Source organism: Alligator sinensis, unplaced genomic scaffold, assembly GCF_000455745.1.
Source record: "Alligator sinensis unplaced genomic scaffold, ASM45574v1 scaffold534_1, whole genome shotgun sequence".
NCBI classification, from domain to species: Eukaryota; Metazoa; Chordata; order Crocodylia; family Alligatoridae; genus Alligator; species Alligator sinensis.
The window spans coordinates 2,072,182-2,085,442 of NW_005842050.1; the positions used below are offsets into that span (position 1 = coordinate 2,072,182).

The following is a 13,261-nucleotide window of genomic DNA, read 5'->3' on the forward strand; positions in this document are numbered from 1 at the left end:
GTCACTTAAATGCCTTGGATATCTTCCAAGAGAGTTGTGTTGTTCTTCTATTTATAGTAAATGTTATAGTCAGTGTATTATATGCTTGACCCTTTGGATCAAAGAATAAGTGGTATGAACTAGAGCATCATCTCTCACTTTTTCCATTCAGTCGTTTAATACTGTTTAAGTGGTAAGCATACAGCTGAATAGTTATAAGAGGACATTGCTATTAAATTTAGCTCTACTTTTGATTCCTAAATAGCTCTCCGGGACTCAGATAAGAAAGAGCAGGATTAAAAAATAATCTGGTGTCAATAAATTCTTTCTGCCTGAAGATTGCAATACCTGAGCACTTTGCAAGCCTTACAATATGTATTGTCATAATACAGCCTCCCATAAAGAGGAAGTAATGTACTATATCCCCATTTTATAGGTGGTGAGCTGAAGCACAAAGACCTCTAAGGGTATTTAGGCACCTAATTCCAATTTTTTTCAGTTGAAATCAATTGGATTTGGGCATGCTAAATGGTAATTGCAGTGTTAATGAATATCGATGAGTGCATCTAGACAGGATGAGTGTCACAGTAAAGAGGGTTAATTAGATGCATAACATCCTGTTGGTGGAGAATGTCTCTACAGAGTTATGTCTGTAACAGATATTTAAAATGCTGATGAACAGGGCCATCCTACTTTCTGCTTGCACTGTATTCTTAGGAACATAGGAAGAGACCTCCTGGATCAGTGAGTCTAGTCCTCTGCCATTGCAGAGCAGGATGTCATACAATCCTTTGCAATCCCTTTTCATAAACTGAATTTTAAAGACCTTAAAATGCTTTGTTTATGCTTAACCAGATACTTATATGGCTGTTCTCATTTCAATTAATATATTTAACACAGATTGCTGTGTTTGCAGCCATACCCATTCATGCAGGGGAGGCAAACAGCAGGCTACTTACATCATGTCCACAAATGCAGACATATAGGGTGTGTCCAGATGAGTGGGGCTGTGTGGTGCGCGGCACTGCAAACACGAATTCAGTGCTACATACTGCACAGTCAGGTGTTCTCCTTGTTGCAAGGGTACACTGCCCATGTGTGCACTGCTCCAGTTTCTTTTTCCACAGGCTTTTTTGACCTCTGATTATCCAGGGGTCAAAAAACCCCACGGGGAATAAAAACGGAGCAGCTTACCCATGGGCAGGGCATGCCACTAAAAAGCAAAGCTGGGCTTCCTAGAACCACTCTGTGGTTGTCAGCCAGGCTCCACCCAGCAGGATTACCACTGTTGCAGCCCTGGGAGGCCCCCAAAACTCCAGGTAAGGCTGCTGGGGCCAGTACAGTGCTGGCCCCAGCCTCCCCTACTGCCCCCAGGGTAACTTTCCATGCACCAAAACATGTGTGATATGGGCGTTCCCTGGGGACAAGTAGCTGCGGTCCAAGGTGCGCTGCTGCTACTTGTCCCCAGGGAACCAAACATCCATGCTCGTCTGGATGTGGCCATAGAGCGTGTCCACACATGCAGGCATGTACACTTGTAGCAGCTCAAATAGCAGCGGCACAAATTTGTGTTGGAGATTTGTGCTTCAGCACATGTGCCTGAACGTACACTTTGGTGTGGGGCAAATTGTGCCACTTGGGACAAACTGAGCCTGCCCAGATCCTCCTGGATCTTCAACCAGGAGTAGCTGAAGGCTGGGGCCAGCACTTATGTTGGCCCCAGCAGTATAAAAAACTGCCCTTGCGATCAGCTCAGGTCTAGTTGTTCTCAGGAGCTTCTGAGGCCTGGTCAGTTGACATATGGGGACACTAGACCCCTGTGCCAGCTGGACTGCTGTAGCAGCCTTGACCTAAAGTGGCCCCTGCACCCTCTACCCACTGCAGCAGTCTGGCAGTAGGGGCTGCTGCCTGGCTGTGACCTGCTGCCACCTGTGACAGCATCCACCTACTTGAAACTGCAGCCCCACGGCTGTGTGCCTGCCAGACCTGGATGGGGACTGCACCATTGCCTGGGCTACGGCACGGGCACTGCAGCAGAGCCATCTGTACCTCTGGGTCAGCTGCCAGTGGACTGTGGCTGCACAGTCTTTGTGCAGCACTGCTGCCATGTGTGCCCCCACCCTGCCATCTAGGCAGCTATCACCTAGAAGATGTGCTGATAGTGGTGGTCTTCTTTGAATTGTTAAACATGTCCTCCTGGCCCCAAACGGCCAGGAGTTCAGGCACTTCGTTTGCCATCCACCTGGGTCCCTGGTGCTGGCCCTGTGCAGGCTCCTTTGCCTGGGTCCTGCCACTTGCTTCACCAACAGGGATCCTAGTGTTCCCTGTTTAAAAATTCTCTTATAAAAAAAAATCAAATTCACTCTTTAAAATAACTTAAAATCTGTGTTCTTCCACGATTAAAATGAAATGTCACTCTATATATAGTAGGGCTATGCAAAACAGCACTCTTCCGCTTTGACTTCTGTTTCAGTGTTTCAGCGGAACAGTGTTTTGTTTCAAGTTTTGTTTTGTTTTGAAAGCGCTGTTCCGTTTTGTTCCATTGAAACTCTTTTGCTGTTTCATCACTGTTTCGATGTTTCACCCATAGGCTATAATGGGGAAGCACGAAACTGCCTATAGCATGGTCATTTCTAGCCTGACGCAGATGAAACTTGCAGGGATAGTAGCCCCTTCTGAGGGCATAAAGCCTGCCAAGTGTCAAGGAGATAAGTGCAGAGGTTTCTGGGAAACTATACCTCAAGTTGTTGACAAGAAAAGCTGTCACTTGCCGGCAGCAGTAGTCTCCTGTCATCCAGCAGACAGATCTGGGGGCCCGCACCCCTGGGAGGGCTGTGGGGCTGTACTGGACTCCTCCCGGGGGTGCAGGTGGGGTGCGCTGGATGACAGGTGGCTGCTGCTGCTGGCTGGGGCCAGCACTGAAGCCAAGTAAACTCAGTTTCAAACCCCAAAACACTTTGAAACTTTCAAAATGTTTTGAGCACCCTTGTTTCGTTTCAAAGCAGTTTCGAAGGCTTTTGTTTCATTTCAGTTTTGCTGTTTTGAGTTCAAAACACATCAAAACAGGTTTTGAAACAAAATACCTGGGAAAATTTCACACAGCCCTAATCTCTCTCTCTCTCTCTCTCTCTCTCAGTTGGGCAATGTTTTATTGACATATTTACCATTTTAAAACAATGTGGGGGTGGTCCTGGGCTGCCTGCTTTCCTGTCTCCATGTGCTGCTCCCCAGCTGGCTGTGTCACACCCTGGGGCTCCAGCTAGCCTCCCCCTTCCCCTCCTGCCTGGTCGGAGCAACAGGCTGGGAGCTGGGAGGAGCTTGGACATGGGCAGTTTGCCCACAGCAGGACAATGTGTCCCACAACAAACTCCATGTGCAGGGGTTTGCACTGTGGCATAAAGTAGTAGCACAAATTTGTGTTGCTGCAAGTGCATGCCCCTGCTCGTCTGGATGCAGCCTTAAAATACAGAAAATATATTCCTGTCATCTCTCTCAGTCCTTTGAGTAAATGAGGTGTCAGGTCTTTGTTAACATGTTGCATAGCATGTCATCCTGTCATCTGGACAGATACACAACCAGAGATACATTTCACAGGTTCAAGATATTTGATTACTGTAAGGTTAACTTTTTTGTATACACAGTCTTTTAATATCCTACTCCTTATTTATGGGAGTGGGAGGGGCGCATCTGTATATTTTAAAGATCATTTCAAAAATTCATTTTGTGGGAACTCTGAATCTGTTTCAGGGATGAATTAAGTTAGATGTATAAATACTATGTATCAAGACTAATTAACTGTGCCAGATGGTACAAATACTAATTTCTTTAGATTTATTTTTAAATGCACTCATCCATAATTTCTAGGCAAATAAAAAGTCGAATATGAAAATTGCAATTGATGTAAATATATATTTAAAGCTTTCCCAAGCGTACTGAAATTGAGATTTCCTCTGCCACACAAAATTTCTCATTAAACATTATCCTCATAAAGAAGAGAAACTGTGGATTAATGAAGAGCTGCTTCCAGAATAAATGAACCACATGATTATCAGAAACACTGATCTGTTAATAGAATAGGGATCAGAAAATATGAGATCACCATTAAGGTTTTAAATGACAACACAGACGTGATGACGCTGGAATACATGGACGTCTGTTGGAAATGAAAGTGTAAGTTTAACAGAGGAAGAGAGTTGTGTGCCTGCATTATAAACAGTATGAATATGGCAAAGAATGCAAGTTATTTAATTTCCCCTTGGCATATTTTAGGTTTTGAACAGGTGGGATACATTCTGATACCACCTTAGCTGATATTGAATTTGCTTCTGTTTATTAATAATGAATATACAGATAAAGTCCCTGTCAGCTGATAACTTTCTTTTCTTGTGCCACTGCTTTAAATGACGTGTCTAATACATGTCATGTATAGTTTTGTTCTTTCTCTCATTCTGTTCCTAGGGAGAGAGTGGAGTGGAGTGCAGTATAATGTTTTGTTGCAGGAAAAATTTGTGTCTGGAGATCTTTTATCTGAATGTTCATACTGGTATGTACTTAAATTCAATCAATTATTTAAATTAGAGGAGAAAGAGAGATGTTGTAGGGTGATATATTTTATTGGATCAACTATGCAGCTGTGAAGAAACGTCCTATGCATGTGGAGCAGAAAGTAGGAAAATTAATGATAATTTTTAGTGCTTCTCTGGGAGTTCATTTCACAGGCTCATACAGGCTCCCAAGAAAACACAGTCACCTACATAGACAACCTTTTATCCTTATTGTAGAGAGTTCCATGTTGCCAAAGGTAGAACTGACAATAGTGGTGGTCTTCCCTGAGTTAATGACCCCATTACTTTATATGTTAGATATCCTGGAACTAGTAACAGAAGCGGGATGGCAAAAAGGGGTGTGTGGCAGCAGTGGAGAGCTCACCATGCATATATTCGGTAGCCAAGGTTGGAGCTCTTGGAAGAGCATCACAGAACCCTCCTCGATCTGCCCTTGCCTGGGGTCAGCCCATTTATCACTTTCATGATAAGGTGCAAACCCTTAAATTTGAGTCAGTATACCTTAGGAAACCAGTGAAGGGAGCAGGACAAAGGACTAACGCACTCTCATTGTTTGAAGTTACTGGAGAAATTTGCTGCTATGTCCTGTACAGCTGGAGTTTTCAAAAGGCTGATAGTCCCAACATTGATCTCTGTCTAAGCAAGCAAATGCTCTGTTGCTATCTACTGGCACCAGTCAGTTTCTCTACAATGTCCTTATAGTGTAAGTTCTTGCCTGTCCTTTTAAATTCATACTTCTTAGGAAGTCTACAGTCACTTTTAAAAATTGTCCAAAAGATCATTAGATTCCTTGCAGTGAGGCATTTTTTAAATTTTAAAAGCTTATTAGAAAATTGCTTATAGTATGGTTTTGTACTTGAAAATTAAGAGTAATTAGCTTCAATGGAAGGCTTGGGAGACCTGCTGAATTCCATGGTCTTGCATTTGTTCCTTTAGGGTAGTAATTGCTTATGCTGCAGCTGCTTTTGAATCTCTTTTTCCAATTTTTTTATTCTTTTGAATCTTTGAAATGTAGGCAATGTTCAAATAGACATTTGTACTGCAGAATTATACTTGAAAGGTTAAGACGGAGCCACAGGAACTTGGTGCTCAGAGGGAGCAATTCCAAGATGGCTGTTCCAGACTTTTCTAAGAGCGTTCAAAAACCTGCTCTGCTGCTTGAAAGGCCCTTGTCAGTTAATTCAGGCTGGCAATTAAAAAGGAGTGAAAATGTAATTGACTTTAAATTTCTCTTTTTCTGTTAGAAACAAAGATGATAATTTCAAATAGAATATGTGTTTGTTGGCATTTAAATTGTCCCCAATGTTATTTGTAATCCAAACATTGCCATGTAAGAAGTAAAAATGACTCAAACCACAGGAAAATGTCTAATTTATCCATATTTCCTAAGAAAAGTACAAAGTACGGTGAGTGATGATTCGTAAATTAGATTGTGATAAGTCTCTCTTCATTCTAGCATTGGTAGGGTAGCAATGGTCCTTTTAATGATGTTAATACCGTGGCACTCGCAGCCAGCTGTGGGTCATAAAAATGAACAAAGGGTTATGATTACTTACAGACAGATGGAACAAAACCAGAGGACTTTAATCCTGTTTTCCCACTGACGGCTTTTTAAAAATGTATTTCTGGGATGTTAATGCAGCAGTCAGATATTCCAGTCGAGATACCTGCACCCTCACAGATTCCCATGGAAGTTGGTAGAACCTCTCTGGGCCCAGTCACCCAGGAGTCTTGTGTGCAGTTTGGACATCTAAAAAATTGTAGGGAGAATGAAACCAAGGCATATATTCATTTTTTTCAGGTTTTCAGGATAAGCAATGTGAGTTAGAAGTGCATTTCTCCTTCTTCTTTGAAACACTAGTGTTTAGATATGGCAGAAGTCATGTTAACTCTTCTCAATCTGAGTTTAGCCTTCCAAGTGTTCAGGAGTCAGTCAGAGGCAAGGAATTAAATGGCAGAGGTATCCTTCTATTTGTGTCTGTGGTTTAACAGCTCTGTATTTTATGACATGAGCCTCTCCACAGCAATCACAACTAGTTCCAATTGGCTCATGCAGAGCCTCTTAAAAGGACAGTGCCTATCATCATACTTTTCAGACAAACATAGCAACTGTGACAATTAAGAATTAACATTAACAATTTCACCTACATACAATCAAAACTAGTTAGTAATGTTCAGTCAGTCTTTGAGGTGCCTTGCATTGGCACATGGACCAACAGTTCACACCTGAAACTTCAGTGCTAATGATGGAGGTGGTCAGTCCATTCGTTCTGATTGTGTAATCTTTGAGGGTTCAGCTTTTTCAATTTGCTACAGTTGCCTCTTGACTGTAATCCTGGGTAAAACAGCGGGATCAGTTCCTGCATTCCCCTCTATCCTAGGATTTTGGAGAAGGTGCCAAGTCTTCCAGTTCTTTGTGGCCTACCTGGCTGATTGTCCTGGCATGGAGCTGGGGGGCTGTAAGGGTAAGGATTAGAAGCCACAAGTCAGGAGCTGGGAATCAGAAACCTAGTTACCAAATCTTAAGGAAAATCCACAGGGCATAGTCTAAAGGCTAGGTACAGTCATTCAAAAAGCCTGAGATGGAATCAATTTAAGTTTTCTGTAAGCGGTGTCTATGTGTACTGAACAGAAATTATTCTGTCACGGCATCTATGCATACTGAGATGGCGTCTATGTGTACTGAACAGAAGCTGTTATGGGTATAGACCAGATTCTTATTACTTATACTAGTAAAAAAGCATAATATCTATGTCTGGCTAAAACAAACTAGGATTAGGAGTCAGGAAGCAGATCTGCAAGGAGAATCGAGAGGCCAAAATCCAGGAGCAAGTCAAAGGCAAAGTCAGGAACCAGGGAAGTCAAAGATACTGCTGCTGCAGAAGCTGCTCAGAGACTGGAGACCAATGTGTTGTACAACAAGGCACAGGTGCTGGAGGAGTTCCTTAAATGCAGCTCCAGAACTAATCTGGAGCAAGGGGTTGGGGGTCAGATAGCCTTGATTAGTAACTGAGTCAGTGCACTTAATAAGGGCTGCGCGGCGGGAGTCTGCCTGAGCCTTATAGAGCTGACCCAGGCTGCAGCGCAGGAGCCTTACTCTTGTGTTTGTGATGTGTAGATCTCATTATGACCATTGTGGCCACCTCTTGATGTCTCTGGTGGCAGTTCCTGGGACCCTAGAGCTTGAGTTTTTGTTTTGCTTTATATGATTCATATATATATGAATCAGTAGATCTGATGTCGGTTTCCATCAGTGCAGCCTTCTTGTTTTCTGTTTTGCATTGAGCAAAATGTCGGCATTTGACAATCCACATGTCATGGCTGCTGTTCTGTGATTTAACAAAGCTAAATATAGATCAGGCTCTATTTCAGCATCTGAGTTCCGGTAACAGTTTATTATTTGGACATTGTTTTCTACTACCTGACTGGACTGGGGATAATGTGGACTTGCAACGTCATGTCTAAACTGTACTGCTGTTGTGACCCATTGTGAGACATTACTATGTCTAGCAAGACTAGATTTGATCACTTGTTTATCTGGTGAATCTTCTTTTAAGCCTACCTCGGGGAAATTAGGGTGATTGTGTAAGAAAATGTTGTATTTTTTTCAATGTAAGGAAAACTCTGCCTGGTTTCCTCCAGGAGGCAGGGGTGGGAAGTATCTTGTTTTTTTCTTCTGCCACCAGTACACTCCAGACTTTTGATTAATTTAGCCTACCTTTTTTAAATATTTAACAAGCCTTAAGAACTTTCTCAGTGTCAGTGTTCATTTAAAGCCAGTATAAAACATCTCTGGCTTCCTAATAGATTTTTTAATCCTTAAAATGATTTCTATATGTCCTGAGAATTGCTATCCTAGTGCTTTTAAACAAAAATCTAATACTGGACTGAGACCTCCCCTGCACTGATAAATAAGGGCTTGGGATATAGTGTTCCAGACAACTTGTGCTAATGCCTTAACTGCTTTCTTCAGAATCTCCTCTTTATCATATTTATGGCATTCATAATCCAAATTTTGTCCAGGATCTGACAGGCTTTTAAATCAGATATACATAAAGAGACAGACAGACAGACAGACAACTATAGATGTGTGACTTGCAAATGAGCTATACAATTGCAGGGCAGGGGGGAAGGTTAATTCCACAACCTGGACACCCTGACTGTAAAGGAGTTTTTTCTGGAATTGAGCCTGAAGTGGCCTTCCAGGAGTTTGTATCCATTGCTCCTGGTCTTCCCCAGGGGTGCCCTGGTGAACAGCTGTTCACTGAGGTAAGCTGCTACCCTGTCAGCCTTCTCTTCTGTAGGCTGAAGAGGCTCAAGTCCCTCAGCCTTTCCTCGTATGGCTTGTCTTCTAAGTCCCATATTATATGAGTGGCTCTCCTCTGGACCCTCTCAAGGTTTTCCACGTCCTTGTTGAAGTGCAGCGCCTAGAACCGGACGCAGTACTCCAGCTGAAGTGTCACCAGTGTGGAGTACAGTGGGAGTATCACTTCCATAGATTTGCATGAGATGCAGTGGTTAATGCATGCCAGTGTGTTGTTTGCCCTGCTGGCCATAGCATCACATTGCCAGCTCATGTTCATGCAATGGTCAATCACTACCTCTAGGTCCCTTCCAGCCGTGGTGCAAGTGAAATTGTCACCACCAAGCTATAGGTAAGTTGAGGATTGTTTGCCCCCAGATGAAGCACCTTACACTTTTCACTGTTGAACTTCATCTGGTTCTGGTCTGCCCAACTCTCCAGCCTGTCCAGGGCTGCCTGTATCTGCAACCTATCTTCTGGCATGACCACACTCCCCCATAACTTGGTGTCGTCCACAAAATTGGCCAGCAAGCTTTTCAACCTCGCATCCGAATTATTGATAAATATGTTGAAAAGCACCAGTCCAAGCATGGACTCCTGAGGGACACCACTGGCCACTTCTCGCCAGGATGACACAGATCTGTTCATGAGAACTCTCTGGGTCCTGCCGTTCAGCCAGTTTTCCACCCACTGAACTGTTGAGCAGTTAAGCCCACAATCTTTCAATTTTTCCACAAGGATATCATGGGATACTAGATCAAAAGCCTTTTGGAAGTCTAGGTATATAATGTTGACTTTCTCTCTCGTGTCCAGGTGGAAAGAGACCTGTTCATAGAAGAAGATGAAATTGGTAAGGCAAGACCTACATGCAACAAAGGCATGCTGGCTGTTGTTCAGATTCTTACCCTCAACGAGCATATCACACAGATTCTTTAATGAGTTTTTCCAGGATTTTCCCTGGGATGGAGGTTAGGCTGATTGGCCTATAGTTGTTTAGGGCTAGATTATATATACATATATATATATTTCTCAGTTTCGATCACTTACACCAGTAAAAGTGTAATGTCTGTACCTGGCCTCATTGACATTGTCAAAAGAGCCCTGACAAACATTTGCTTTAGGAGACAGATTATTTTTTCAGCTACAACTGTATGACTTGCATACTATATTCTGACAGCACCAAATATATATATTTGCAAGTCATACTGTTGTAGCTGAAAAAATAAGTGATCAAATCTATATTTGGAAGTCATACTGTTGTAGCTGAAAAAATAAGTGATCAAATCTATATTTCGAAGTCATACAGTTGTAGCTGAAAAAATAATTGGTGCATACATTTGTATAAATAGCAAAACTCAGTGCTGAGAAAATGGCGGTGATGCACTTTTGAACTAAAACACCTTTGATGTGTTATAATTCAAAAGCACGCCACTGCCATTTTCTAAGGGCTCATGTGCATTTTACCATTTATACAAATGCATGCATTGCAGCACCATGCACTTTTAAAAGTACCCCGCTCTGCAGTGCAAGCATGTGTACAAATGCCCAAAGTTAGTCCCAAATCAATCCATACAAAGCATTAATTTGCTTTAAAGTGTCTACACATGCGTTAATGGGCTTTAGCTGTTTGTGCCTAAATTTGATACCTGCTTTTACAGATATCAAATTTAGATGTGACTAGCCTAAAAATTGCCATTTTAAAGGTGAGTTCAGGGTACGCACATGTAAACACAAACCATTAGGCTAAGTACAAATAGTCAGAAAGCCCAAGGCTGAATTGATTCAGTCTTTGCATGGTAGTCTAAACTGCAGAGATTAAACTGAGAAACAGCTGGACATGCGTTTACTTTTGATTCAGGAAATGCAGCCACCTGCCTACAGTGGCTCAGGCCAAAAGCCTGTGGGGGAGGGGTGCTAGAGCACAGCTGTCTGGCATGTAGCTACCATGGGCTGTGTGTTTGCTTCCTTTTCCTGCTGCCCCCAAGGTCTCTCAGATTTGCAGTCCACAATCACAGCTGCAAGACTCTGCAGGGTTGCTCATCACTTCCTCTTTCCAGGTGCCTCTGGGATTTGTAGCCCACAGTCACAGCTAACAGTAAGTTTAGCAGGGCAGGGCAGCTCTGTACTTGGGGGAAGATGAGTTTACCCACCTCCCTGGCCCAGACCCCAGCTGGGGTTTGTCTGGATGGGGCAGTCACTGCTTCCCTCTCCCCTCTCCCCCCCACAACCCTTCTCTGCTGGAGCAGACAGCACAGCCCAGTCCACCCCAGGGCTGCAAAGCATGCTGGGATGCAGAGGGACTGTGATTTTACTTGAACCAGGAAGGGGTCTGGGACAGAAGTTTCATAAACTGGTTTGACCCAAGTCAGTTAAATCTCATACTACATTCAACCAACCAGTTTCTGATGACTTAAACCGGTTTATGTGTAACTTCTGTCCCTAGCCTTAATGCGTCTTAAATCGGGCTAAAGCACCTTTAACTGGCATGTGTAAAAGTGCCCAACCTGTAGTAAAACAGTGCCAATCTTCCTCTTGGACATGTTCATGGATAACTTAGTTTTGAGCTTATTGTCATATCATAGGACTGGATCTGCTTTTACTTAAAAAAGAATCTGAAACTCTATTGAAGATCTTCAACTTTTGCCCACATGGCATCTTTTAATAATAATCCTCTAATCTACCTGGTTCACACAGCTAGATTACATAAGTATGTCCCTACATGGTTCACTAGTCCAAGGAATCTGTGCACCCTTTCCCCATCTGTTGAGGTAGGCATGTTGGTGATGGCCTCAGTATTGCTGTCAGCTGCTTGTATGCAATCCTATGTTAACTTCTTTCCCAACTATGTCATTTCATTTGCATAGATTTTATATTTTTGTTTGTTTGACTTTAGGCCAACAGCTCGAGCTTTCAGAGCCTTGAGTCATGTTTTTCTACTGTTTTTCCCTAGATTAGAAATATCATCCGTGTAGACAATAATATTGTTGATGCCATTATGAAGTTATTGCATTATGAGTGAAACACAGGAGTCAAACACAGCCCAAGCAGTAGTTGGAGAAAACTTTTAATGAGGTACCAGATGTGCACAAAGAGCCATGTCATACTTCCAGGCAGTTTCTGTATTTTTGGATAAACATATTTATATGCAAGATCCCCAACAAGAGGTAAAGTACTTCTCTCAGGAGCTGAACAGGTAGCTAGCCTCTTGAGTCAAGGTCACAGACAACCAGGGAGGGTTAAGTACTAAAGGCCAAAGTCTTAGAGTGGGAAGGAGCCAGGGTTGCCTCCAAATCTAGAAGCCATGCCTGGGCTGTCTTTGGAAGTTTGAGGGGCAAGGAGGGGACAGAGCACTCTCAGTGGCCAGACAGGCTTGCAGTGGTCGAAAGCAAGCATCCCTCTGGGGGGACCCCAAAACAACCTGTCCTTTTTTGTTTGTATTGTGTTGATTAGCTGGTAGAGACTTGCTAGGATAAAACAGTGTGAAGGAGGCACTGTACCACACTTAGATAATGCAGGCCAATTCAAGCACGTATTTCAAAATCAGATAATGGCTGGTTAAAATGTACCTTGTGTTCCTCAGGCTGGACTTTGAAGTGTTGCCTGTCTCACCTATTGCTGGTGTTTTGGTTATGTATGCCAATGAAAGGAATTGTTCTCGTGTCTGGTTGGAGGATTTATGACACGAGAGTCATAGATAACATTTTCCATATGTCCATGATAATTGGGATTTAGGACAATGGGGAATGGAGGGGGTTACAAGTTTTTGGGAGGAGCTGAGGCTCTCTCCAAATGTTAAGGTTCCATCTGCTATGTTGTCCTTTGTCCACAGAATTTACTGTGATACTCTCTGTTAGTAACACACAGGTTAATGAAGTGGAGGTTATGATGAGACACGTTTGTGATCCTATGTATGGCACATATATGTGCATAGTAGGGCACACATTGAATAAGCTGTGAAGAAGCTTAGTACAGATGTTACATGAGTGAAGATTAGCTGTCCCGGAGGTGACAGGAAGTAGACTGAAAAGAGGGGCTCCCCTTTCCCAGGTGGGTGGATTGCAATTTAGCAACCTCTCTGGCTTCTAGCCTGAGAAATGAAAAGGATTATATGGCAACAAAATCTGTTGTGAATCTTGAATAACTCCATTGACTTAGTAGAGATACCCCTGATTTACATCTATACACTGTAGAATTAGCCTTGTCACTTTTATTCTCAGAGTATCCCTTTGAAATTATAATGTTGTTTCTGTTCAATTGAGAGTGGGAGTTAATTTTCAAGACTGTCAGTATGCACCTTTCATCAGCTCCAATTTAACTTAAGTAAAGGAACAATTTAATTTTAAATATGAAACAGGTTTTATACCTGTCCCAGATCTGAATGACTCTTTAGCTTCGGAATGTAGAGATCACTCTT

General features: G+C 42.7%; 1 protein-coding gene across 1 annotated transcript in view; it reads left to right on the plus strand.

Annotated features, from left to right (window-relative positions):
* Nucleotides 1–13,261, plus strand: part of PLD5 (phospholipase D family member 5) — a 320,538-nt gene that overhangs the window by 107,272 nt on the left and 200,005 nt on the right. The gene's annotated exons all lie outside the window — the stretch shown is intronic.